Below are 24,104 nucleotides of genomic sequence, written 5' to 3' on the forward strand. Positions count from 1 at the left end.
TTTAGGGACTTAATTGTATTTTTAAATTATTAAGAATTTAAATGTTTGTAAAATAAAAAATTAAGAGTATATTTGTTTTTTTATAAAAAAATTTAAATATAATTTAATTTATCTTGTGTAAATCGATCGGAATAAATCGGATCTAATAATTATAATACGAACAATTGGGTTTATTATTTTTTTATAATAAAGTGATTTTATTTTGATTTATTAAAAAATAATTTATTAACCGATTTAATAAAGATGTTCAATCATATTATGACACGTATACACGTCTTTAAAAAAATACATTTTTTGTGTCTGTATGTAAGTGGCCTCCATTTAATAATATACTTTAGTCTATATTTTTAAATATTGATAACTAATTAATAACAAAAAATAATAAATTCTGATGACCTTCTAATATTTTTCATAAAAATTGTCCAAATAATCTAAAATTATTTTATTCAATATTTATTAATTCATGCTAAAATAAGAGATTTTAATGTTTAAAAATATAACACCTTAAACTAATTTTTATAATTATAATCAATCATTTTGATATTGAGGATCGTCTTTTGGTTTGATAATCGTTAAGAAAAGATTAATAGATAGATGGAATATTTGAAAGACTATTAAGTCCAATTTTAAGGGATATTATATTTAAAATTTTTTAAAAATTAAAATAAAATAAATAATTTTTTAAGAAATGATAATTGATTTTACTAAAATTTTTTTGTTATAGGGAATGTAAAATTATTGGTTAGTATGAATTGTGATTAATTGTAGTTAATCGATGGTGAAATGAATTTTGGTCAATTAATAGAACTCAATTAATTAGCATTATAGATATTCAATTTTTAAACTTCTTTACTAAAAAAGTTATCATTGTTTTCGCAATTTCTGTAATTTATTATGAGTTTTTTTTTCTTATTCAAAAATTGGTTTAACGAAAGAGAAAAAAAATGTATCGTCTCAATAATCAAACTAACATTTTATACACATTATTTAACTTCATTTTTAGGTTTAACTAATGATAAAATATAATAAAATAATATATTTATATATATATATATAATATAATATTTTTATCTAATTTTTTATCAGATTTTTTAAACATAAAATTTCAACTTATTCAATCCATTTACCAATTTCTTTTGTAACTTTGTAACACATTTAAATTTTTTTAACCATTAAATCTAAATAAATTAGTTTAAATCTAACAAAAATTAATTTTTATTAGTGAGAGCGTATTAAACACACTCCAACTTTCCACTAACGCAAACGTTCCGCACTTTTTAATATAAATACCTTCTTATTGTGTTCATTCTTCTTTGTCACGTATTTCTTTTTCGTCATTGTTTTTTATCGTTGCATTTTTCCTTCTCTTTTCTGGTGATTTTGTAGTATTATGCGCTTTTTCTTTTTTTTTTGATTTTTTTTTATTTTTATCCTTGTTAAAATGATAAAATAAGAAGAATTATAAGAATGTGAAATAAGAAGAAAAAGATGAACAAAAAAAAAAAGACAATAATAATGATGATGAAAAGGAGAATGAAAAGTTTTGAATTATATAAAATTTATCAAAAAATAACATCAAAACTTTTTAATTATGACAAAAAACTTTTCAATTTTGACACCAAAATTTATTAATCGTGTCGTTTTCAAATAAAAATGATATACTTGTTTTTAATGGTTTGTTATCATTTGTCCTGAGTAAGTTGAAGGGCAAATGAGTGTAATGATTAGGTTATGGGTTGTAGTTCACTATCTTATGTATTTTGCTTGTCCCTTCAGGCCCTTTCAAAATTACATCAGCGATACTTTTAACTGTATTGAATAGAACCAAGGTATACATTTTTTTGAGACTTAAATATGTCTAGTTCTTTACATGATTGGTACCATCCGCTTTTATCATTTTCTCTTCTAGAAGATAAGGGAAAAAAATATACATAAGTGGGATGAGCATGATTAAATATGTCTAGTTCTTACCTGTATAGTGTGATGTTTATGCTGCCATTACATGGTTACCAAGGATATAATTCATGCTGTGCTCGATGGCTTCAATGGCATGTTTCTAACTTATATAGTTGGAATTTTTGTTCCTTTTACTGCATAATTTATTTATTATATTCGAATTGGTTTATATTTAAACAATTTGAAGCTTTCTACCTTGCTGTAGTTGCAAACTTGAAATTAAGACTTCAATCAAAGTACACTAATCTGTAATGCTTAGGCCAAGCTTAGCTCAGTTGGTGACTAACTAACTAAAAATTGCTCAATATTCAAAGTTATTTTACATTTTTACCTCCTCGCGTTACTCTTGATTGCTAATTACTATATCATTTGAATGTAATGATGAGTTTAAGTCAAAATTGATTGTGTGAATTTGGCAACCAGTAGATGTTATCTAACAGCAATTATTTTTGATGAATAGCTACATTTATTTTATGACCCTTGTTAGACATGTTATCTAACAGCAATTCTTCGCCGTTCAGTACTACTACTGCAGAGATGAGATGAAAGATGGCGTTTGCAGATCTGAATCTGAATCTCTAGGAAGTTAGCATTTGTCGTTCGCCACCTCTGAGCTCGTCTCCGATCTGCTCTCTTTTGCTCTTCTGTGCCTCTCTCCGCCATTCCTCTATTTTTGCTTCAAATCTGCTCTCGCCGCCGCTGCTCTGCTCTCTGCTCCGATCCCCCAGTCTCCGTCACTGCCTCTGAACTCTCTCGCCTTCGGTCAGTTCTCTCCACTGATCTGCTCTCGTCTAGTTTCTGTGCCTCTCTCAAAATCTTGTTTTCTGATTAATCGATTATTGATGACTTGATGTGTTAACATATATGGATTCAACTTTTTAAATTTCTTTGTTAGATTAGCTTTGATATTTCCTCTTTATGAGATGTAAATTCAATGTGTGATTAAATTCAGCAGGAGCTCTTTAATCTCTGGGCTCTTTTGGGTAACCATTTCTTCTCTTTCAACCACAATATTCAAAATGTTCGATGAAATGTTTCAACCAAATTTGTTATTTTTTTTTTCTTTTCATTCTCTTATTTCTATTGCTATTGCAGTACAAGTTTGACATTAAAAATGCTCTTATCAATAGGTTTTATTATAGTCTCTGCTTTGATGTTTTACTTTTGTTCATATTATTATTGTGAATTAGCTTTTCAATTGAGTATTTAACAATGCTTTTAATTGGCTCTGAGTTTATATTGTGGATTAGTCATAGGTAGAATTTGTGGTTTCAATCTAATCTTGTAACCAACTTCAGAGTTGCAGCTCTGGTTTTGTGCAATGCAAAATTTATGATAATATATGATGTTCTGCTTCTGCCTCAGTTCTCCGAGTCTATGACGAATTATAGCATATTTGGTGATAATTGTCTGTCTGTTATTAATGAGTGTACATTCTTGGTGGTTCATACTCTCTCTGCACTAGTTGAATCAATCTTAATCTTTTTTGTATATGTTTGGAATAGAACTATGTTATGTATCTTTGTGAAATGTTTCCTTGCAATTAATTAAGGAAAACTACTGGGTACGTTAGCTGCATTTCTAATTGTGTCTCTTCCTCTTTTGCATTTCTAATAGTTGATAGTGATTAGCCCTATTTGGATTTTTCAAGTTAAAATAAGACTTACAATTCTGATTTACAGCGAGCAGAGGTTAAAATATATAAATAACCAATCTGCTACCTTCCTTGGATGTTTGTTAAGCTGATATAATTGATGGAATATGATCCATCACTTCTATGAGAAGACTCTATATCCAACATTTTCTGCCTATGCATGAATGCTGGCTGCTTCGGCAGAGGAAGATTAACAATTTCACTATTAAGCATTGAAATTACTGCAGTCATAGTAGGCCTATCCCTTGCAAGTTCTTGCACGCACAAAAGCCCAATGTGAATGTACCTCATTATATCTGCAAGACTACTCATGTTTGCTACTTCTGGATCTATTAGAGCTGTAATCTTATCATCATTCCACAATTTCCATGCCTATAAACATCAAGAATCACATGAACTATCTAGTTAGTTAAACTTTAAAGTAACCTTTTGATGGCTTGAAGTGTCACTTACAATCTACTGTGTCTAGGTTAGGTCTTGTGTTTATATATTAATCTATCGATTCTCATGGTATTGTTTCTAGGCTGAGGAGAGGCACACTGAGATTCTAGGCCGCCTTCTCTACACCACAAAATTGGTTGCAAAGCAAGAAGGCCTTGACGATGGCTTCAAAATTGTAATCAACGATGGACCAAAAGGCTGTAAGTGTTCCTATCAATGTCAATATGGGAACTCTTATCAAATCAATCATCTTGTATGAGTTATGGTTATTATTATTATTATTATTATTATTATTATTATTATTATTATTATTATTATTATTATTATCAATTTTGGGAACTCTATACTCGTTTTCTTTAAAGTTTCGTCAAATTCAATGGACTCCCATTTCTAAAAGCATACATTGACCTCCTTTAATATTTGGGTAACAAAACACTTGTTTTCACTCTTGTATTTTGTAAAATATTATACCAAAGACCAACTGTACTACTCTATTTGTATTTTTATCATTGATTTAATTAATTTATTTTATATTAGATCATAGGATAATATAATATAATGAAGTACACACTTGACCGTTTATTGTATTAAAGCATTAAAGCATTGAGTTTTGAACTTGAGATATAGAACATAGTTATTCTTTCAATGAGTTCAATCCTTCATTCAAATGTCTCCTTTTTATAGGATTCCAACTCCTCATTTTTCAACTCAATATATAATTCCCCTAACCCATTATTACTAGGGTGTGTGTGATTGAAAGGTTAATTTTTATGCCTAGGAATATCATTATTAGAAATATTATTTCTTGAAATAGTATTAGCAAGTATATAGTATTTTTATGTTTGGTTTGTAAAAATAAAATTTATGAAATATTAATAATATGTCTAGGAATGTTTTAGTTTTTGTTTGGTTCATATTTAATATATTTGAAAATTGTAAATACTTTGTCTAAAATATTCTTATAATTTTTAATTAGAATATTAATGATTAAATTTAGTAAATATATATAACAAAATATAAATATAATAAAATAAAATATTTTTAATTAAATTTTTTAGATTATAATTTTCTAAATAAATATAAATATAATAAAATATTATTTTTTATTTTATTTTTAAATTTACTAAAATATCCTTAATATCCTAAGTATTCTTGTTTCATGCACATCCATAGTGGCAAGTTATAAGTCATTAAAATAACCGGCCATGTGCTATGAGATATACTCATGGTTCGAAACGGATTGATTCTATCGCTCGCCAAACCAAGTCTCAAGTTACGAGGTTTCTTGGCAAATTCTGAATGTCAGGTATCAAAATCCTTCCATGATTGACCATCGACAGGATGCTTTAGCTTTTTATCCTTTTTACGCTCTTTCCGATGCCAACTCATATTCTTAGCAGTCTTTAAGCACATGAATAGCCTTTGAAACTTGCAAATTAGGGGAAAGTGTCGTAATATCTTTGTAGAAATATTGTGAGCTTTCTTTGAGGATATGTCACATTCAACTACCGCATGCTCAATCCAACGAGAAGTTCCACATTCATAGCAACATGTTTCATTCTCGTGCTCTTTCCAATATAGTATGCAATCACTTGGGCATGCATCAATCTTTTTATAATTAAGACCTAAATCTTTCACCATAGCCTTGGTTTTGCTGAAAGAAGAAGGGAGATTCAAGTTAGGAATAGCCTCTTTTAATAATTCCAGGAGAAAAGTGAACGAGACATTGCTCCATCCATGTAGACACTTCAACAAGTAGAGTCAGATAGTAAAAAATAACGTAGAAAATCCCTTGCAACCAGGATATAGTTCCTTGCTAGAGTCAGATAGTGAAAAATAACGTAGAAAATCCCTTGCAACTAGGATATAGTTCTTTCTAGGATATAGTTCTTTGCTAGCTATGTCAACCAAATTGTAGAACTTCTTTACATCTTCGTTCATACCTTCTTTTTCTCCCTCAACATCTGCTACATTCCTAAACCTTTCGTTTAGCAAGACTTCAATGTCATCACATGAATAAATCTCATCGGTATCACCAGTATCGACATCCATACCAATTAAACTTTTTCCATGATTAACCCATCGTGTATAGCCCTTGACAAATCCAAAGCATATCAAATCGCTATAAATAGATTGTCTTTGACCCAAAAGGAAGTTGCAACATTTTGCACAAGAACATATAATTTTCTCTCCTTGAGAATTTTCAACAGAGTAAGCATAATCCAAGAATTTATTGACGCCATCCCTAAACTCTTGGCTATGTCTTGGTAAACTCATCCAGTTCTTGGATGAGTCATGAAAAACCCTAATTGTTCATAGTGATATTACTATTAAACTAAGAATTTAGGTAGCAAAAATAATGTAATTTATATGTTCGTGATGCACCACTATTTCGTGGTACATCTTGTGCTTAATTGAGTGGATTTTATCCACTATTCTCACACTTATTCATATAAATCACATGTTTTACATTTTTCTTCCTGATTTTGTGCTATGATTGAAAACATGTTTCTTTGGTCTTAATTTAGCTAATTTTAATCCTCTCTTATTACCATTCGATGCCATGATATGTGTGTTAAGTGTTTTCAGAGATTACAGGGCAAAAAATGGCTTAGATGATGGAAAGGAAGCATGCAAAAGTGGAAGGAATACAAGAAACTGAAGGAACTGTAAAGCTGTCAACCCTGACCTCTTTGCACTCAATCGGTCATAACTCGAGCTACAAAGGTCCAAATGAGGCGGTTTCAGTTGCGTTGGAAAGCTAACATCGGGGGCTTCAAAATGATATATAATTTTTCATAGTTGCTATGCAGCTAGGTGACGCGTTCGCGCACTTGAAGCGCACGCGCACCTGGCGCGTACGCGCGACATGCGCGACGTACTGCAACTGCAGAAATCGCTGGGGGCGATTTCTGGGCTATTTTTTACCCAGTTTTCGACCTAGAAAACACAGATTAGAGGCTGCATAGTGGAGGATTGAAGGAACACTTCTCATTATTCACAATTTAGGTTTTAGATGTAGTTTCTAGATAGAGGCTTTCTCCTCTCTCTAGGTTTTAGGATTCCTAGTTCTACGTTTTGGATTGGATAATTGAAGAAAGTTACTACCTCCGTAGAGTTTTTATCATTCTAGTTTGTTTCCTATTCCTTTACTCTTTTATTTCCTATTTACTTTGTTTAGAGTTATATGGATATCTTCGATTTTGGAATTAATTAATGCAAAAATACTTTTCTATTTAATTTTCATTATTTGTTGATTATTTTTTATTGAGTTTTATTATCATGTCCTCTTCCTACTCCCTTTACATGTATGCAAAATTGGCATCCATGTCAATGGAGTAGGCTTTCAACTTGGCTTTGGAATTGATTAATATTTGGAGACCCTTGAGTTGAAAGAATCAAGAGTTAAATCGTAATTGGGAATTGTTGGCTGGCTCTCTAGTCATTAACGCTAATCCTTCCCAAGGGAGAGGATTAGGACTTGTGAATAGAAGTTGGTTCTCAACTTGACTTTGTTAACTAAGTAGAAACAACGACCTATTATTATTAATCTTGGAAAATCCAACAAGGATAAAACTTCCGATTAATCTTCTCCAAGCCAAGGTCTTTATTTTAATTACATAAAACCTCTTGTTAATTTTTCTTGCTTTAATTTCTAATCATTTATTTTTCCATTCTTCAACCCCAAAAATATACTTTTTCATAACCAATTATAAGTACACTTTCCTGCAATTCCTTGAGAGACGACCCGAGGTTTGAATACTTCGGTTATTACTTTTTAGAGGTTTTGTTGCTTGTGACAAACAATCTTTTGTATGAAAGGATTCTTGTTGGTTTAGAAGCTATACTTTCAATGAGAACTTATTTGTGAAATTCTAGACCACACAAAAGTCGGTTCATCAAAATGGCGTTGTTGCTGGGGAATTGCAAACGTGTACCTTATTATTGGTTATTGTAAATATTTGCTTTTGCTTGTTTTCTAGTTTTTGTTTGTTTAGGAATTAGTTGCTTATTTTTACTAGTTTTTGTTTTTCTTTTTTAGCTACCATGAACTCTCACCCCTTTGGCTATGAGTCTGGTTACAATTGTGTTGCAGGAAGAGGAGATTACAATGAGAATATGCATCAAGGATGGAAGAATCAAAGATGGGAGGAGTCACAATGATTTGATCAACCCTCTTGGCAACAACCACCTCCAATAGACTATCAACAACCATTCTGTGATGCATATCAAGGCAATGGTTATGGTGGATCTTTCCGTGACAATCAACACCCACCACATTATACCTATGAGCCCCCTCCTCAACATAACTTGGAACTACCATACTCACAAGCCCCTTTCCACCATTCACCTCCATATGACCCTAACCCTTATCCACCTTATGAACCATACTTAGAACCACCCCCATTCCAGCACAATTACTCCCAAGAACCACCACCTCAATATACACCATCTCCTTATCCTTATAAAGAAGAACCACCTTCCTATCATAAACCATTCTTTCCAACAAATGAACCCTCCTATCCACCTCAACCTCTATTGGATAACAAGACACTTATCTCTAATCTCATTGGTCTCACCTCTAAACTTTAATATCTTATATCCCGCAGGGACTAACCCTCCACCTTCAATATTCAACCCTCAAGCTTTAGTGCACCGCCACCCTCCGTGCAAGAATACCCATATCCATCAATCCAAGAGCAACATGATCCCAATGATACTATTGACATGGAACAAGAGAGAAGGGATCGTCTTAGGGACGCAATCACAATGGATCGGTTACACGCGGCCTTATTTCCAGAGGAGTAAGAGGAGGCCCAAAATGTGGAGGTAAGAGAGACCCTTAAAGATGAAGGAGTAGTTGAAGGGAGTTGTCATAAAAAGGAAATCATCAAGGAGGAGTACGATTTTATACTAAAACAACTGGACAAAGCCGCAATAGTTAAAGAGGAAGTGGTTGAGAACTTAGGAGATGCGGAACCTCCATGGGAAGGTCAAGTCATAGAGCCTCCTTCCAAGACGCTTGAAATTGATGTTGAGAAGGGTATTGATGATTGGATTTTTGACGGTTTAGAATTTCACTAATGAAATCTCGTTGTAAAGTATAGTTTCTAAACCAAACAATAATCCTTTCATACAAAAATTTGTTTGTCACAAGTACAAACCCCTAAAATCTATAAACCGAAGTATTTAAACCTCGGGTCGTTCTCCCTAGGATTTGTAATGAAGTGTCTTGTTATTGGTTGTGAGTTATAATTGGGGTTTTTAAGATTTTAGACAAGAAATATAAATGGCAAAGAAAATAAACTAACAACTAGCAAAGCTCTTGGCAAGATATAAGAACTAGAAGTCCTATCCTAGTTATCCTCCTCAATTGTGATGACAAATTGTCCATCGCTCCCACTTAGTTAACCTCTAACCATGGAGGAAAGTCAAGTGGATGAATCAATTTGATTCCTCAAGTCCTAATCAACTCCTAAAGGAAAGACTAGCTTTAGAGGCATTCAAATCAATTAGCAACTTCTAATTATCAATCAACAAAGAAATTAGATAACTCAAGAGTCACTAATTACTCTACCTAGGCCAAGAGGAACAAAACCTACACTAAAATCCAACCAAGCATTTCATCAAACACTTGGAAGGTACAAAAGAAAAGCAAAGTCAATTGACAACAAGAATGAAATCTAACAACAATTATTGAGAAGAATGAACAACAACAATCAAGGAAATCACAATTATCATGAATTACCTCAAATTGCATTATTGAAAGAAAACAAAGGAACAACAATCTATCCAAAACAAAATGAAGAATTACAATTATTAAAGCACATAACTAGAAAGAGGAAGAGGAGAAGATTAAGAATTGGTAAATGAAAAGTGAATCAAAGCATGAATTAAACCTAGATCTAAGAAGAGAGATTGTAACACCCTACCATACTCAGTCTTATGCTTATGTCATAATTCAAAGATGGCAAGGTATTACGACCTCTAAAATAAAAATTAGTACGTATAGTAGTATGAATGATTGATTATAACTAGGAGCCTTTGTAGAAAAAGGGGTAAACAAAAATCGCAACTCGAAAGTGCAACACTCCGGTCGATAACGTAACGAACAAGGATAACCAACGCGTGATTAAATATAAACAGAGGAGTGTCAAAAACAGGAATATCAAGACTCAAAATCCGGCTGCGAAGATAACCGGTCCGAGCATAACAATATATACATATGATAAAATAAGGAAAACCCCAAAGGAAACCCAAAGGGACACAAATACACAAAACCTATTCTCCAAAATCTCCCATAAGAGGAGTCATCACAGTTTGTATTATTTAATGGAGATAAAAGTATCTAAGCAAAACATATAAACCAAAACATAGCCCCGAGAACAAAGGATATTCGCAAATCTAGAAGTCTCCAGCATGCATCAGCGGGACACCTCACGTCCTGCATCTGAAAACCACAAAATCCGCATGGGTGAGAACCAGAGGTCCCCAGCATGGTAACAGCTTCCACATATATAATACATAATAATAGAGGAAAGCCGAAGGCAATCCTAGAATTTCCTCCAGATAATATCAAAGCTCATAAACAAGCTAAACCAAAAAGGGCATCTGACTAAAGATTCTTCAGTCTAACTAATACTTCCCTTTCCAATTCCTTCGGACCTCCCAACCACCAGCAGGAGTATAATGTAGCAAACACAGTTATATCAGACAAGAAATATACAATTAGGAACAATTAAGGCATTTAGACAATTAGCAAGTAATATGCAGTCAAATAGGCAATCTCAAACAATTCATATAGTATGCATATGATGAATGCCTGTCCCTAGTGGCTGATGATATCATCTGTCAGTTATAGAGCCAACCCGACAAGTTCTGGTAGCTAACCATTGGACTGTCCCTCTGTCACGCATCCCTAACTCGAGTTATACTCGTTATAAACTTGATCATAATCATGATCTATATCCATCACCCTCACTGGTGAATATTTACGGGGGCGAGCTCATCCGGGTCTTTCACAGTGCCCGGCCACACTTATGACATAGGGTCAACAGAGTATCAAGTCTCAACCTGGAGCATGTGGTGGCTAGCCACTGCTACTACCCAGGGAAACTCGTATCTCAGATAGTGAAAGTGCAAATCACAATTATCAATAATTCAGCATAAACATGCATGAATTCTCATCCATGGATCAACATCCATATCAGCCATCCGGCTCACGGTTCAGTCCAGAACCAGCCAATAGTCATATCATACACAGCCATTCTGGCTCACGATTAAATCCATAACCAGCCCATTGGCATCACGGTTAAATCCATAACCAGCCATCTCATTAACAAATACGGCCTTTCGGCCCATGGCATAACAAGCACTTCCACCACCATCCTCCGCATCTCACATAATCATGCTTGATCCTTAATGATCATTCATTTTCTCCTTGCTTCACTCGCAAGTTACCATATTCACTAGCCTTTCTTTTCATAGCTAGACATATCATAATGATTTAAGATATAAGTGGTGAGATCGGAGGCTTAGAAGTATGAAATTTGGCTTTTAAAACTCAAAAATCCACTTTGGGATGAAAGCAGGGCCACGCGTACGCACACTCCACGCGCACGCGTGGATGGCCTCAAAAAACTTCATCGACGCGCAAGCGTCATGCACGCTAACGCGTGGATTAAAAATTTGCCAATCGACGCGCACGCGTCAACCACGCCTACGCGTGGGTGTCCTCGTGCCCACGCCTACGTTCGCCTTTCCCGGATGATAATGCAACTCAAAGTCGTAGTCCTTCAATAATTCCATCCACCTTCTCTGCCTCATATTAAGCTCTTTCTGATCAAAGAGGTACTTCAAGCTCTTATGATCAGAGAAAACTTGGAACTTAACCCCATAGAGATAATGCCTCCACACCTTCAAGGCAAACACAACTGCAGCGAGTTCCAAATCGTGCGTAGGGTAACTAACTTCATGAGGTCTCAACTGTCGTGAGGCATACGCCACCACATTATGATGCTGCATCAGCACGCACCCTAGACCTTTCAATGAGGCGTCACAATACACCTCAAATGGCTCATTCGGCTCGGGTAACACTAACACGGGTGCAGTGGTCAACTTTTTCTTCAATGTCTGAAAGCTCTCCTCGCACTCAGGAGTCCAAACAAACGGAGTGTCTTTGCGGGTTAACTTTGTCATTGGCAAAGCTATCTGTGAAAAGCCCTTGATAAACCTTCGGTAATAGCCAGCTAAACCCAGAAAACTCCTTATCTCCGTTACGGTGGTTGGTTGCTTCCAATCCATCACAGCCTTCACCTTAGTTGGATCTACGGCTATTCCCTTCTTACTCACCACGTGACCCAAAAACTTCACCTCACTTTTCCAAAACTCACACTTAGACAGTTTTGCATAAAGTTTCTTCTCCTTTAGAATCTGCAACATGGTCCTCAAGTGTTCCGCATGCTCTTCTTCAGTCTTGGAGTAAATCAGTATGTCATCAATGAAGACAATAACGAATTTATCCAAAAACGGACGGAAAACTCTATTCATGTAGTCCATAAACACTGCAGGAGCGTTCGTCAACCCGAAAGACATTACAGTGTACTCGTAATGACCATAAAGAGTCCTGAAAGCGGTCTTAGGGATATCCTCACCCCTCACCCTTATCTGGTGATAACCGGATCGCAAATCGATCTTGGAGAAAACTCCAGCTCCTTGTAACTGATCCATGAGATCATCAATTCTCAGCAATGGGTACTTATTCTTTATTGTAACCTTGTTCAGCTGCCTGTAATCCACACAGAGCCGCATACTCCCATCCTTCTTCTTCACCAGTAACACTGGAGCACCCCACGGAGAGACACTTGGCCGTATAAAATTCTTTCCCAACAAATCCTCTAACTGAGACTTTAGCTCGTTCATCTCTAACGGTGACATCCTATAAGGAGCACTTGAGATTGGTCCCGCCCCGGGCACCAATTCAATAGCAAACTCAACCTCTCGGTTAGGTGGAAACTCATCAATATCATCGGGAAACACTTCCGGAAACTCACACACAACCGGAATCTGTTCCAACCTTTGATCATCACCCGAAACGCCCGCGGTTAACAACATGATACCCTGACATTCGGTTCCGGAACAGCTCACCATCATCGAATTCAAGTAATAATTATTCACCACGACCGGCCCTTCAGTATCTTCCGGCATAAAGTACACTGACTTTGTAGAACAATCTAGCAGAACATGGTTCTTAGATAACCAGTCCAATCCCAAGATAAGATCAAGACCGATCATCGGTAAGCAGACTAAATTATGAACAAAATCACGCTGCTTGAACCTAAAGGAAACTTCTGGGCATCCTAGCCTAGTTACCGTGGCTTCATGGGTAGCATTGTACACTCTTAGATCATAACCTAAAGTTACAATCTTCAATCCTAACTCATGGGCTTTCTCAAATGCAATGAATGAATGTGATGCTCCCAAATCAAATAAAGCATTTAAAGTTTGACCAGCTATTTTACAGTTACCTCGAATGAGTGTCTCAGATCCTTCGGCACCTATAGCTGAGGTGGTGAACACCCGACCAGTCTGTTGTGCTTTCCCAGCACCTTGTTTCTGCCTCTCAGGACAATTTGCGGCTTTATGCCCCGCCTTTCCACAAGTGTAGCACAAACCCCATCCGGCCTTGCATGGTGCTCCCGGATGGTGACTTCCACACCTAGTACAAGCTTGATCATTCTGAGGCTGCTTCCCAAACCTCTTTCCTTGGGAGTTGTTGTTGTTGTTGGGCCTCCTAAAAGAGCTTCTCCTCTTGAAAGACGAACCCCTAGGTGCAAAGCTCTTCCATCGGTTCTGTGGGAATGATCCTTTTTGACTCCCTTTCTCAGCGGTTGCCCTCTTCACACACTCTTCAGCAACCCTACACTTGTTTACCAACTCGGAGAAAGTCCTAATCTCCATTGGTCCCACTGAACTGAAAATATCACTCCGGAGTCCTCCTTCATACTTAACACACTTCCATTCCTCATATTCCACCGGAGTCCCCTGGCACATACGAGAGAACCTGAACAGCTCCTCAAACTTGTCAGTATACTCTGATATGGACATAGTACCCTGCTTCAGCTGCAGTAACTCAAGTTCCTTAGCTGTCCTAGCAGAAGTCGGAAAGTACTTCTTATAGAACTCCTCTTGGAAAACATTCCAAGTGATATAATCATCACCCTGCTGCAGAAGACGTCGGATGCCTTGCCACCAATGCGACGCTTCACCTGTGAGCATATAGGTAGCAAACTCGACACGCTGTCCTTCAGGCACCACTTGTGCTTGCAGTGCTCGCTCTATAGCCTGAAACCATGTATCAGCCTCAGTCGGACTAGCAGTTCCCTTGAACTTAGGTGGATTAACCTTCAAAAAGTTTGCCAGTGTCATCGGGCCCTGAACTCCACCTCCATCATTACCATGATTGTTCATCTGTTGCCAAGAGCCTCAGCAGTGGCTTGCATAGCAGCAGCCATGTTCTCCAACGCAGTCATAAAGTTCACCAGGTCATTAGGGTTATTCTCCGATGCACAAGCATTCGTACGACCTCTCGCACTACCTCTACCGCGTCCACGAGGCGCCATCTAGTTCCTATACATACCAAACAATCGATATTAAGTTGATCAGTCTCAATATCGGAAGTCTAGTACTTCAAAGTCCCAAATGCATGCTCATGAACGTTTATGCCAATCATATCAAGCAGATATACTAATAGCACATAACACACACACAGAGAATGCACAGAAGCATAGTCAGTCCATCCCTCAGGCTCTACAAGAACGAACTGCTCTGATACCATAATGTAACACCCTACCATACTCAGTCTTATGCTTAAGTCATAATTCAAAGATGGCAAGGTATTACGACCTCTAAAATAAAAATTAGTACGTATAGTAGTATGAATGATTGATTATAACTAGGAGCTTTTGTAGAAAAAGGGGTAAACAAAAATCGCAACTCGAAAGCGCAACACTCCGGTCGATAACGTAACGAACAAGGATAACCAACGCGTGATTAAATATAAACAGAGGAGTGTCAAAAATAGGAATATCAAGACTCAAAATCCGGCTGCGAAGATAACCGGTCCGAGCATAACAATATATACATATGATAAAATAAGGAAAACCCCAAAGGAAACCCAAAGGGACACAAATACACAAAACCTATTCTCCAAAATCTCCCATAAGAGGAGTCATCACAGTTTGTATTATTTAATGGAGATAAAAGTATCTAAGTAAAACATATAAACTAAAACATAGCCCCGAGAACAAAGGATCTTCGCAAATCTAGAAGTCTCCAGCATGCATCAGCGGGACACCTCACGTCCTGCATCTGAAAACCACAAAATCCGCATGGGTGAGAACCAGATGTCCCCAGCATGGTAACAGCTTCCACATATATAATACATAATAATAGAGGAAAGCCGAAGGCAATCCTAGAACTTCCTCCAGATAATATCAAAGCTTATAAACAAGCTAAACCAAAAAGGGCATCTGACTAAAGATTCTTCAGTCTAACTAATACTTCCCTTTCCAATTCCTTCGGACCTCCCAACCACCAGTAGAAGTATAATGTAGAAAACACAGTTATATCAGACAAGAAATATACAATTAGGAACAATTAAGGTATTTAGACAATTAGCAAGTAATATGCAGTCAAATAGGCAATCTCAAACAATTCATATAGTATGCATATGATGAATGCCTGTCCCTAGTGGCTGATGATATCATCTGTCGGTTATAGAGCCAACCCGACAAGTCCTGGTAGCTAACCATTGGACTGTCCCTCTGTCACGCATCCCCAACTCGAGTTATACTCGTTATAAACTTGATCATAATCATGATCTATATCCATCACCCTCACTGGTGAATATTTACGGGGGCGAGCTCATCCGGGTCTTTCACAGTGCCCGACCACACTTATGACATAGGGTCAACAGAGTATCAAGTCTCAACCTGGAGCACGTGGTGGCTAGCCACTGCTACTACCCAGGGAAACTCGTATCTCAGATAGTGGAAGTGCAAATCACAATTATCAATAATTCAGCATAAACATGCATGAATTCTCATCCATGGATCAACATCCATATCAGCCATCCGGCTCACGGTTCAGTCCAGAACCAGCCAATATTCATATCATACACAGCCATTCCGGCTCACGGTTAAATCCATAACCAGCCCATTGGCATCACGGTTAAATCCATAACCAGCCATCTCATTAACAAATACGGCCTTTCGGCCCATGGCATAACAAGCACTTCCACCACCATCCTCCGCATCTCACATAATCATGCTTGATCCTTAATGATCATTCATTTTCTCCTTGCTTCACTCGCAAGTTACCACATTCACTAGCCTTTCTTTTCATAGCTAGACATATCATAATGATTTAAGATATAAGTGGTGAGATCGGAGGCTTAGAAGTATGAAATTTGGCTTTTAAAACTCAAAAATCCACTTTGGGATGAAAGCAGGGCCACGCGTACGCGCACTCCACGCGCACGCGTGGATGGCCTCAAAAACTTCATCGACGCGCAAGCGTCATGCACGCTAACGCGTGGATTAAAAATTTGACAATCGACGCGCACGCGTCAACCACGCATACGCGTGGGTGTCCTCGTGCCCCAGGCACAACTCTAGCACAGTTCTGGCATAACTCTCTGGAAAATGGCTGGGCATTGGGTGCAGCACCATTGGCGCGCCCGCGCACATCACGCGCACGCGTGGATGGTGCTTTCGGGAAGAACGGCGCGCATGCGCCAAGTGCGCCCACGCGCAAGGGGTCATTCTGCTAAAAATTTTCTAAGTTAAAAGCTGCAGAATTCACCAATTTAAACCCCAATCTTCCAACGGACATAACTTTCTCATTTTAAATCGTTTTTCACCCGTTCTTCGAACGGCATGGACTTCCCGGGTCCAATTTCATTTCTAAACAGATTTGGCACAAAACAGAGATTCATAGTCCAGGTTATGTCCCGTCAAAGTATGCCCAAAAACTATGTTTTTCATAAAAACCACAAAGTGCCATTTTCAAAACAAGCCATTTCCAATTCTTCTCAAAATCAATCAAAACATGCCATTTTCATCCCTTTTCTTTGAAATCAATCAAAATATATCAATTTCAACATCAAGCCTCCTCAACTCGCACATTGAGACTTTACCACAATATACAAAATCACTATCCCATCATTTTAACCCACTTCACCCAAGTGGCTCAAACTCAAATATTGACATATCATATACTCTTCCTCATGCCAATTCTCAACAACATCACTTCCACTAAATCATCATTGTACACAATCAATATCATACTCACCATCAACATGGTTCAACCCACAATTCAACCATAACCAATCATCAAGCATATATCACAACATGCATATTTCTCATACATCATACCATCAAGGCATCATTAATCATCATCACATATATGACCACATCATATATATCAATAATTCAACAACATCAATAATTCAATGCCTATCTTAGAGCCTCTAGCCTAAGTATTTCCTACCACATTACATATTAGATACGGGAAACCGAAACCATACCTTAGCCGATTTCCCAAGCTCAACCGGAGCACTTCCAAATCACTTATCCACAAGCTCTCATGGCCTTAATACCTCCAAGAACAGATTTTTCACCACCAAATCCCTTTTTTCAAGCTTTTCAAAATCACCAATCAAGCTCCAATATTCACATATACACAACCTAAGCCACAATCATCATACCCATACACAACATCTCAAAACCCAAACATCATAAAACAACAAAATACACTAGGGTTGAGAATCTTACCACACCCAAGGTCCAAGGAGACAAGATTAACCTTCTCCTTCAAGAGAGTTGGGTCCTATAACATCAAAGAACCCAAAATCTCAACATTTCACCCATGAAACTCGAAAATAAGGGCTGGAATTTCGAACAGCAACACGTGGCTTACCTCAAGATTAATTGTATGGGTTTTGTAGAGCTCTCCGCGGTGAACGCGTGGCCGCAAACGGAGCGGCAATCGGAGCTCTAGATCAAAAGTTATGGTGGTTTGAAGATCAAGAGAGAGATAGAAGGTTGAGAGAGTGTTCTTCCCCCATTCTCTCTTGCTTTCAGTGTGTTTTGAGTGTTGTGAGGAGAGAGAGTGCTGAAAACTAGGGTTTTGGTCTAGTTATGTTGGGCCAAGGGCCCACTTTGGGTCCGGTTGGCCCGGTTTGGCCCGTTCGGTCCAATCTTGGTCCGAATTCTATAAAATTGGTACCAAAATTCTCGTCTCAATCTCCTCTATCACATTTAGCCATAAAAATCACATGTTGGGTTTTCTAGAATAAATTCTCATTTATAGGCTAATTAGCCGTTAATTAACCGGGTTTTACAGAGATTAACCTAAACCTAATCCTAATTCTAGAGAGAAGTGAGAGCTTCTCTCTCTAAAACTAACTCTAAACTAATCCTAATTATGCTATATGATTCCCTCATTCAATAATTGATGCCTTTCCCTTAATCCTTCATCCTTTTATTCCTTTCTCCTAGCAATTTGCGCCAAAAATGGGTTCAGAAACCTTCTCAAATCGCCAGGCACGTGTTGATTAATGAAGTCATGTGCGGTCATCGACGCGTGCACGCACGGTACGCGTGCGCGTCCCTGGCCGATTCTGCAATGTGCGCGCGAGCGCCTTGTGCGCGTGCACGTGCTTGGCCGAGATCAATTCTTTTGTCTTTTGTGCTTCTCTCCATTTGCATGCTTCCTTCCTTGTTCCTTTGATCCATGCCTAGCCTATTTCAATCCTGGAATTACTAGCAAACACATCAAGGCATCTTATGGAATCAAGGAGAAATTAGAATTCATCAAAATAGGGCTTAAAAAGCATGTTTTTACACTTAAGCATAAATATGGGAGAGATAACAAAACTATGCTAATTCATAGGCTAAATGTGACAAAAGGTTATCAAAATACTCTAAATTCAATACAAGATAAACCCTAAAAATGGGGTTTATCAGGTATACAACTTCCAAGGCATATCATGGTTGAAGACTTGGAAGAGGTTTATCAAGAGATGGAAATTCAAGAAGAAGAAGCACAACCTTCCATGCCCTTGGTAAGCAATGAAGAAGAGATTGAATTGGAAGAAAGCTACCAAGAGGAAGAGGTTGATATTGAAGAAGCTTGCAAAGAGGTGGAAGTTATCCAAGGAGAATACAAGGGAATGGAACTTGCAAGATCACTAGAAACACCTCTCTCAAGGCCATTACTATCCAATACAACATCCAAGTGGGTAAAATTCCTATCCTTAACCTTTACTTTCCCACTTGAATATGGGCTACTGGAGACAGATGGTCAACTTAGAGTTCTTTGTGGCATTAAGAGTAAGAGGAATATGGTTAATGGTAAGATTTGTTCTACAAGGTTCAATATGGTTGAAAGCTCAAAGTTTAAATGGAAAGGTTGGTGTAGAGCTCGATTGAATGGGTCTAGCAAGTTGTTTGGACGCTTCAGTGAGAATTCTAACTGCTTGCCACTTGGTTGGAGAAATAATGATCAACAAGAAGACGGGTGCAAAAGCAAGGTTTGGGATCCCGGAATTTATTCTATCAATCAAAACTCTTGGGGCCTTGTCACTTGCTTTAACTTGCTTGAAGGCTTTATGCGCCCAGTTTGGGACCCCAGAGGCTACTAGAATTATAAACATTGGTGGGGATTCCTGGATGAGTTCAAGCACAAGCCACCATGACAAGGAGCTCACTATGTCCAACTTAAGGACTTTAACTAAAAGTGCTAGGTAGGAGACAACCCACCATGGTATGATCGTTCCCTTTCATTCTTAGTTCTATTTTATTTTATCTCTATCTGTGTTAATCCATAAATCATGCATCATCACCTGCATTCTGCATATATATATATATATATATATATATATATATATATATATATATATATATATATATATATATATATATATATATATATATAAACCATCGATGCTCACGCGTCTATGGCGCACATGCGTCCCTTGGGGGATCAAAAAGTGCACAAATGTTACAAAGAGTTGGGCTGGAGGCGTGCAGGAGGGAGGCTTAGCACACCAACAACCCATGCGGAAGCGTGCATTGCGCGTACGCGTCCCCTGCACAATTGTCAATCCACGTGTAAGCATCCCTGACGCGTATGCGTGCCTCCGAAAATCGGCATAATTAAGTATTTCGGCCGAAAATTGTGCTGGCCTCACGCTGGATTCGCGCAAAAGGTACTGCCTCGATCACGCGTACGCGTACTGGACGCCTCTGTGTCCCTCTCCTTTTGTGCAACCCACGCAGACGCACGCAGTACGCATACGCGTCGGTTGCGCCGCACCACTAAATCCCATTGCCGCCAGTTTTCATTCTTTCCCATCCCCCAAATCCTACTTCTCTCTCAATACTAATTCTTTCTTCTTTCTTCTTTCTTCTTTCTTCTTTCTTCTTCGTTCTTCTTCTTCTCTCTTACTAATTATCTATTTTTGCATTCTTATGATTGGAGTTGGTAATTTATTTGGGTGATTGCTTTCTTCTATATTTGCTTGTGGATATATTGAGGAGTGATTTGACAATTGACATTATTCAGTTTGGGTTGCTTTCATGCTTGGATTAATTACTCTACTTTACATGTTTTACATGTATACCAAGTGTTTGTGAAAAGATCCTTATGGCATTATGTACTCTCATTTATTCTATCCTTCTACTTTAAATGCCTATTTTTCACAAAAACCTTGCAATCCTTTATATATTGAACTTAATTGTCACACATAAACATGATTGTTATTTTGTTACATGTGATATTCATTGTTGCTATTGATGCTTGACCTATGCTTCTCATGCCTTTTCCTGCATGCTTTTAAACCTCTTGCATCTAGCTGCTCTAATATGCCTTCATTGACTTCAATTGATATACTATTTGCATGTAGTCGCGACCATGTATTTAAGACATTATCCTTTACCTTGGCATTGATTATCACTTGAACCTTCCTCCTCCCGGTTCTAACTATTTAAATTACATGTCCCTTTCCTTTCCCCCTCTTTCAGGATAGCCACCAAGAAGGATAAAGAGAAAGCCTCTACAAAGACATTGGCCAAGAGAGGAAAAAAAAGAGCACCAGCTGAGAAACCACAACCCCCGCCCACCTGCACAGCTTTGCATGCACCAAGGACGGTGCAATCTTTAAGTGTGGGGAGGTCGATACCGACTTCCGCGGGTAACTATTTTCTGACTCAACACCAATGTTTAATTTTTTTGGTTAAATTAGTTGTTGCATTTGCATGTTTGATTGCATACTTTACCACTACTTAGTTGAAGTAATAATTTCTTTTTCAAGAAACTTTTTAGAGTATTTCACTAATTTGAATTAAAACTTTTGTTGAACTTGTTTGAAGAAATTTTATTTTGGAACATGGTTTAGAGCTCGAACACACAAAACCAGTGAGATTTTGAGCCTATTCGATTGGTTGCATTCTATCAACCAATACTCTGTTTTGGTGTGTGTTGTTCTCTGTAAAATTGTGAGCTTACATACCCATATGGCCTTATCTTTTCATTATCCTTTGCAAACCAATTTGAGCTTATTTTACCCCATTTGTTCTTTATTTTAGCACATCATTAACTCTAAGTGGAAAACAATAATGTCTCTAATTTGAATCCTTGGTTAGCTTAGACTAGTGAAAGTGCTCACGAACTAAGTGTGGGAAAATTGGGATTGAAAATATTTGGTTTGAGAATTGGGTATTGTATATCCTTGATAAAATGTGAAAAAGAATGTTAAACACATGTTTATGTATTTAATACCTTAATCATATGCATTAAGAAAGACAAAAGAAAAGAAAAATAGAAAGAAAAAAATTAGAGAAAAAGAAAAGAAAAAGAGCAAGTAATAAAAGGGTCAAAATGCCCCAAAGTAAATGATAGCAATGCATATGAGTTATACTCAAAATCGGATGCATGAATATGTGGTAAACCCAGTTAATAGGTAGTTAGGCTTTATATTATGATTACATGGATTGTCTTAGGTTAGGTGGTAAATTTAGGTTAATCAAGGATTCAGATTTTAGTCCACTTGACCAAATACAATCCTACCTTGACCCTAATCTCATTACAACCCTCAAAAGACCTCTTGATTTGTGTATTTGTGCATTAATTTTTTGTTGATTGTTAGATGAAGAGCAAGCCTTAAAAAGCAAGATTAGTAGAGAATTGATAGAATTGAACCTTAAACACTTGAGTAATTAGAGTGTATACACTTCCAGTGAGGGTTCGATGCTCGATTCCTTGTTTCCGGCTTTCATGGGCTATTTTCTTTTGCAAGTCTATTTGTACTTCATTTTTATAATTTGAATTAGTGAAATCATGTTCATATTTCTTCTTGAAGGATTTGTTTACTTTTAACCAAGTAGGTAGAAATATTTTGCATATTAGTTGCATTCATATAGATAGGTTGCATTTCATACTTTCTACCATTCCTCTTCACTCTTATAGCTTCTCTTGAGCTTAGCATGAGGACATGTTAATGTCTAAATGTGGGGAGATTTGATGCACCACTATTTCGTGGTACATCTTGTACTTAATTGAGTGGATTTTATCCACTATTCTCACACTTATTCATATAAATCGCATGTTTTATATTTTCCTTCCTGATTTTGTGCAATGATTGAAAACATGTTTCTTTGGTCTTAATTTAGCTAATTTTAACCCTTTCTTATTACCATTCAATGCCATGATATGTGTGTTAAGTGTTTTCAGAGATTACAGGGCAAGAATGGCTTAGAGGATGGAAAGGAAGCATGCAAAAGTGGAAGGAATACAAGAAGCTGAAGGAACTGTAAAGCTGTCAACTCTGACCTCTTCACACTCAATCAATCATAACTCGAGCTACAAAGGTCCAAATGAGGCGGTTCTAGTTGCGTTGGAAAGCTAACATCTGGGGCTTCAAAATGATATATAATTTGCCATAGTGGCTATGCAGCTAGGCGATGCGCACACGCACTTGATGCGCACATTGGCAAAAAGTCCATCAACGCGCACGCGCACCTGGCGCGTACGCGCGACATGCGCGATGTACTGCAACAGCAGAGTGGAGGATTGAAAGAACACTTCTCATTATTCACAATTTAGGTTTTAGATGTAGTTTCTAGAGAGAGAGACTCTCTCCTCTCTCTAGGTTTTAGGATTTCTAGTTCTAAATTTTGGATTGGATAATTGAAGAGAGTTACTACCTCCGTAGAGTTTTTATCATTCTAGTTTGTTTCCTATTCCTTTACTCTTTTATTTCCTATTTACTTTGTTTAGAGTTATATGGATATCTTCGATTTTGGAATTAATTAATGTAAAGATACTTTTCTATTTAATTTTCATTATTTGTTGATTATTTTCGATTGAGTTTTATTATCATGTCCTCTTTCTACTCTCTTTACATGTATGTGAAATTGGCATCCATGTCAATGGAGTAGGCTCCCAACTTGGCTTTGGAATTGATTAATATTTGGAGACCCTTGAGTTAAAAGGCTCAAGAGTTAAATCGTAATTGGGAATTGTTGGCTGGCTCTCTAGTCATTAACGCTAATCCTTCCCAAGGGAGAGGATTAGAGCTTGTGAATAGAAGTTCTCAACTTGACGTTGTTAACTAAGTAGAAACAACAACCTATTATTATTAATCTTGGGAAATCCAACAAAGATAGAACTTCCGATTAATCTTCTCCAAGCCAAGGCCTTTATATTAATTACATAAAACCTCTTGTTAATTTTCCTTACTTTAATTTATAATCATTTATTTTTCCATTCTTCAACCCCAAAAATATACTTTTCCATAACCAGTTATAAGTACACTTCTCTGCAATTCCTTGAGAGACGGCCCGAGATTTGAATACTTCGGTTATTACTTTTTAGGGGTTTTGTTACTTGTGACAAATAATCTTTTATATGAAATGATTCTTGTTAGTTTAAAAGCTATACTTTCAACGAGAACTTATTTGTGAAATTCTAGATCACACAAAAGTCAGTT

At 37.0% G+C, this 24,104-nt stretch overlaps 2 long non-coding RNA genes across 7 annotated transcripts in view; one reads left to right on the forward strand and one right to left on the reverse strand.

Moving 5' to 3' along the window:
- LOC112715446 (uncharacterized) overlaps positions 1 to 24,104 on the reverse strand; it is a 177,343-nt gene that overhangs the window by 1,576 nt on the left and 151,663 nt on the right. The window lies entirely within an intron of this gene.
- On the forward strand, positions 1,727 to 23,358 carry LOC112715447 (uncharacterized). 6 transcript variants are annotated; one of them, XR_003159691.3, is made up of 4 exons: positions 1,727 to 1,829; positions 2,478 to 2,718; positions 4,134 to 4,251; positions 6,632 to 7,291. It is a non-coding gene; the product is annotated as an uncharacterized lncRNA (long non-coding RNA). The 6 variants fall into 6 exon arrangements; XR_011866529.1 differs by lacking the exon at positions 1,727 to 1,829 and adding an exon at positions 1,893 to 2,048; XR_003159692.2 differs by lacking the exon at positions 1,727 to 1,829 and adding an exon at positions 2,166 to 2,234.

Source organism: Arachis hypogaea, chromosome 10, assembly GCF_003086295.3.
Source record: "Arachis hypogaea cultivar Tifrunner chromosome 10, arahy.Tifrunner.gnm2.J5K5, whole genome shotgun sequence".
Classification (NCBI taxonomy): Eukaryota; Viridiplantae; Streptophyta; class Magnoliopsida; order Fabales; family Fabaceae; genus Arachis; species Arachis hypogaea.